Raw genomic sequence first — 6,000 nt, forward strand, 5'->3', positions numbered from 1 at the left:
TATGTAATTTAAGCCTAGAGAAAAGCCTAAAGAATTAAGAGAAGCAGTTTTATTTCCTTTTCATTGCTGAATACAAGAGAAAGTATATCCAGTGGAATGAAAAGATAATCTTATAGGGTTGTGTTGCTTATATGTCCCAGTTCTTTCTGGACAATTTGAAGAGTGTCACCAGTGACACGCTGAATTTAAAAAAAAAAAAGCCCACTCTCAATAAACCTTTGAGATCAATAGGATTTAGGCACCTATTGGCATATTTATATGCCTAAATGAAAGTGAATGGTATTTAGGTTCCTAAATCCCTTTTGAAAAGATTCCACCAATGGGCATAAGCATTGTAATAGATGAATGTCCCAGCACGCAGGATTTATTTGCCCAGTGAAATCCTTAAAGTGGTTTCAAGAAATATTAACATGTTATTCAATTGTGTCACATGACTCTGTTGTACTACAGCAATGACAGGCTGCTGTCAGCATTATATAAACCTTTATGTCCACACACACACTACACCAAGGTACTTTTATACATATAAACCACACAAAAGGTTACTTTTTACATAGAAGAAATGAGGACTATGAAGGGTTTTGTTATATTTTAGATTAGGCCTTCACCTCTGTAGCTGTGAGAGCAGCTTCTCTTACTGTGAAAGAGAATTAATCAAAATCTAGCGAGAACCTGTTAGGTTCCAGATCAATGGAGAATGGACAGGTTACAGAAACTGCACAGAAAGCCAGGTTAACTGTCCTGGGAAACAGACAGACAATTATAGAGAATTGAAAGACAAATAAGAGTCTGCTTGTGTTATTCCTATTAAACAAGATATGGTGGGATTAGCAGCTGATTTTGATGCCTGTTTTAACTCTCGCTTGAATTTCAAGTATTCAGACACCAGAGATTTAAAAGCTGTTTTTTGTACTTGTTCCATAGAAATTCTTTTTTACCAGCATCACACAATTAACTCTATGTAAGCCTAGACTTGTTCCCATGCCGAAACCCAGAGACTTTAGGCTCACAGAGGGGCCTGTCCATACACAGCACATTATTGGGACAGGCCTCAATGGAGGATCTGACCAAATGAATTATTTCTAACATTCTAAAAAGAGATGCACGTTTGTTGTAAAAAGTATTTGCCATCCCATGTGCTCTCTTGTGGAGAGGTATGGCACAGTAGGTGCATCATGACAATTTTCTCAGTTGGCTCACCAGTAAATTCACCAAACGGTATCTCCCTTCCCAGGGGCTGATTTATTAACAGAAAGTTCAAAAGAAACCCAAGAAAGGCTTTCACCTAGGCTTCTCAGTAGGGAAGCAGACTCCATTTAAGTCTATCAATCCCATATCCAGACCCTTTACCTAGAAGGTATTCTTGATCTTAATTTCCTTCAACAGAGCCAGAGGATTTCTGCCAACTTCAGCTCTTCTCCACACAACTCCTCAGACCCTTACAAATACCTGAAAGATCCCACCCAATTCCTTTCCCTGGAAGCACTGTTTTTCAGCTGAGTTCTGGTAGCCTTTATCAGGTTCAGGTGCTTGTTAATCATTAGCTGCCTACCAGCCACCTGGGCAGTTAGTTACTTACAGGTGGGCTTGTCCTCCTTAACAAACCCTGTCACAGGTAGACTGGCTCCAACTTCCCTTAAGTCAGCCACTCTGACAAGTGTATTAATTTTCAAGAACAATTCTAATCATGTAACTTAAGGTATGTTTTTTCTTCAGGGACCATATCTTTCAGTATAATAATCAAACAGACACTGAACAGTAGCTAACAGACACTTGCCTATATTTTCTGAGAAAGAACAGCTGATGAACAGGTTGGAACGTCTGGTGCCCCTGACTAGATGCTGTTACTGCCTCTGCAAGGGGTCCCCACTCCCCAGACACCACTCTTCAGTTTTTGACCCTCAAAAGATGACCTTAACAGCAATTCTTCACCCCTGCAATCTCCCTTTCTCAGTGCAGGAGATCCTAAATACAAGCAAGTTTTATTGATAAACTTTTGAAAAACAGACAAAATAAGACATAATGGGATATAATCGCATCCAGCAGGACACTACAAGCACCAATAGGATGCATACCTTCACTCTTGACCCTGTTACTCATTAGTTGTCCCCCGAATTCAGTTGGTTCCCGGGTCCAGTGGTCCCTCCCGCAAGGCTGGGGGAGGGGCCTTTAGATGTGGGTGGGCTTGTGCCCGCTCACCTCCCAAGATTTCCAATAAGACTAATAGGATGCACAAGACTTGCTTTATGGAGTATGGAAATATTACCTACAGCAAGCTGTGACCCAAACAGCACAGCAATGCAAGAGGCTTGCTGGTATCTGGTAGCCAGTTTCAGCTGGCTTGACCAGTTCATTGTATTCCAATTCATTAATGTCATAAACTGTATCTGATAAGTGTCATGTAAAGTATCACTGGAAAACTAATAACATACTCATCATTCATATTCTTCCATGGTGTATGTATGGTAAATGCTCAAGGGACCATGCGGCTATGACGGAAACATGGAATTAAAATGTATTTACCAGACAAGTCTGGAGAGTGGGTAGACAGGTTTCTCCAACACAAAGGACTAGTCAATGCCTCCAGGTATCATCAGAGCTGATTAACAATAACATGTCAAGTGGCCATCAATTTGCATTTTAGCAAATAGCAGTGGTGGAAGAAACTGCCATAGAACTTCCTTCCCTACCAGACTTCATGTCTTTTTTCCTCACAGCTTAATGAACTTCATTTTGGACAGTAGCCTGCAGAAAAATCTATTTCAAAGGTTCACTGGGCTATGAAAGAGAGGAGAAAAGAATCTGAGTTATCTTTCGCCCAAGAAGACACAGAAACTGAGCATTTTGTCTTTGGGTAGATAGAGCTCCTGACCAGAGAGGCAGTCAGCCATAGTGCTAGAAGAAAGTGTAGCAAGAATCTTATCTGATACAGAGATAACAGCTTGTTAAAGTTTTAGCATTAGAAAGCATATTTTAACTTCTGCTTGTTTGTAATCCTTTCTAACTTTATTTCTTCTACTTCATAGCAAATCCTTTTGTTAACAAACTTGTTTTACTTTTAATCTAAACCAGCCCTCTGCTGTGTTTGAATTGAAGTGGTTAACTGCAGTTAAAGTGATAAGCTATACATTCTGTCTCTTCAGAGGAACAAAGGAACTGTATTATTTCTCTGACTAATCCAGTGTTAAGGGCTGGATATTGCAAAACACACAGTTTTAGGAAAATTCAGGAAGACAGTTTGTTTGTATCATCTTTCTACATGTACCCAAGCTGCTGGATACCAGAGTGTGTCTGGGGTGTAACAAGCAGACGGCTGGAATCAAATTTGCTGCATTAGAGCTGCTTAACATACAGGGATTCAGTGTGTCTGTTTCTGCTGGCTGTTGGTGTCCAGGCTGTAAGCCACAATAGCAGAGCATTTAAGGCCCCACGGTTACAGGGCAGGTAGTGACAACTCGTCGTTGGTCTGGATTGTACCCCAGAACGTGACACATGGCTAAGCCTAAAAAGATGTCTCTTGCTGCCAAATCAGTCTGTATCCAAATAAGCAAGTCTACCCCTTTCCCACTGTTGGTCAGTACTTTAAAACATTTTCATTGTCTTTTCTGAACTCCCGTCCCTTAATAACCAAGACAATAGGCCATCCATTATCACCTTCCCCAAAGCAGCTCAATCTGCCTCATTTTATCATAATGTGTATAAACCCTGGGCGGTCTTCTGTGTAACCACCTTCTTCCAAAACTGTACATATAAGGCCAAATTATTGTAGTGAGTAAAGCTACCCTAATCTACTCCAGCAGAGAATTTGGGCCATAGTCATTAGGGTTAATCATTCTCAAACACTTTAGCACTGAGCCTTTGGTTGTCTGAAGACTCCGGAATTGTATTAGAGTCTAAGCATATCAGGGAGGAAGACCTTGTGAGGTATTTGGTTAGGATCAACGGCTAGTTCCTCATATGCTGCACCAGATGCTTTGTGACTCTGATGACATGAAACAGCTGGAAAGAACGGGGGTGCCTATATGCTATAGAGCTGTCGTAGTAACTGTCAGAAGGAACACCAAAGAAATGCCTTTTTTTGCGGGGGGGGGGGCTATTGGGGGGGCAGGGAGGGGCAGGAGCCCCTCTCCCCCAAGTTTCATACAGGAGGTGTGCAAGCTCCTAGGTGGAGCTCTTAACTACAGCACAGCTGTAACGATGCTAGTTCTGGTGGGACCCAACTGAGAGTGCCAATTTAGGACACATTGCTTAAAGCAGGGCAGTTACAGCCCAAGGCTGGGGTTTTTCCACCTCTAAGGCAAACCAAACCAGCCAGACAGAGAGGACTTTGGTTTTACCCCACTGGCTAATCACAAGTCACACAAGCAATTCCCTTAGACACTCCAGTTTCCCAGAATCACCACTGGTGATATAGATGAGAGCTAGAATTGGTTAAATCAGGGGTGGGCAAACTTTTTGGCCCGAGGGCCACATCGGGATTGCAAAATGGTATGGAGGGCTTGGTACGGAAGGCTGTGCCTCTGCAAACAGCCTGGCCCCCACCCCCTATCTACCCCCTCCTACTTCCTGCCCCCTGACTGCTCCCCTCAGAACCCCCGACCCATCCAACCCCCACTCCCCCGCTTCTTGTCCCCTGACTGCCCCCTCCCATGACCCTCTGCTCCTAAGCGCCCCCCCGGGCCCTCATTCCCTATCCACCCCCCACCCCCCCGCTCCCTGTCCCCTGACTGCCCAGACCCTATCCACACCCCCGCCCCCTGACAGGCCCCCCAACCCATCGAGCCCCCCGCCTCACTCCTTGTCCCCTGACAGCCCCCTCCCGGGACCCCCGTCTGTAACTGCCCCCCCCCCCGGAACCCCACCCCCTATCCAACCCCCCCTGCTTCCTGTCTCCAGCATCAGTGTGAAATGTGAGCTCTGCAGAGGAAATCAGTATTTTGTTTACAAACAGAGGCAGGGTGATTAAGATAAGAAAGGTCTGGTGATTAAATTAAGGCTATGGAAGCTTAGCCTGTAAAAGAGGACTCCCTCTGTGGAGGTGGGAGAGAGAGGAGGGGTTGTTTTAGAGAGAACACAGGGAACTCAGAAAAAACACAGCAAAGCACTGAGCCAAGGTTACATTCAGGAAAGGGGGAGATTGGGGGCATAGGTGAAAAGAAGGGGTCAAACCCAGGGAAGGGCTAGCAGTGTACAGAGAAGGTCCCACTCTACCTGTGGTACTTATGTGGCCCCATCACCATGGTATCTGAGGCTGCACCTTGCAATGTCTAACCTATTTCTCCTCCTAGTCCCTCAGTGAGGTAGAGCCGTGCTGTTATCCCCATTGTACAGGTGGGGCACTGAGGCACACACAGACTAAAGGCCAGATTTTCAAAGGTATTTAGGCACCTAGTGAGATTTTCAAATGCACTTAGAAGGTTTGGTGCTCTGTAAACCCCACTAGATATCTAGCTGCATCTTTGGATGCCTAAAAACCTTTGAAATTCTGGCCTTAAAGCACTGGCCTGGGGTCAGACAGGAAGGCCATTGGGGTGCGGGGGAGTAGAACCCAGGTCTTTCTGGGCTAGCACCTTATCCAGCAGACCAGCCTGCACGCTGCAAAAAAAGAAAAGGAGTACTTGTGGCACCTTAGAGACTAACCAATTTATTTCACTCGCTTCACTTATTTATTTATTTATTTAGCTCACTTCTTCAGATGCATACTGTAAGCTCACGAAAGCTTATGCTCAAATAAATTGGTAAGTCTCTAAGGTGCCACAAGTACTCCTTTTCTTTTTGCGAATACAGACTAACACGGCTGTTACTCTGAAAGCTGCAAAAAAAGAGGACTCTGATAGATGGGAGCAAAACCAAGGCGGCCAGATCTCTGAGACTCCAGCAAATGGTCCCAGGATGGATGTCATGGTTGACAGCATGAAAAGCAGCACAGAGGTTAGGAAGGCTAGAAAATGAGAGTCAGAGGAGAGGCGATCACTTAACTCCCAAGAGGTGGCAGGTTCT

This window comes from Lepidochelys kempii, chromosome 4, assembly GCF_965140285.1.
Source record: "Lepidochelys kempii isolate rLepKem1 chromosome 4, rLepKem1.hap1, whole genome shotgun sequence".
NCBI lineage: Eukaryota > Metazoa > Chordata > Testudines > Cheloniidae > Lepidochelys > Lepidochelys kempii.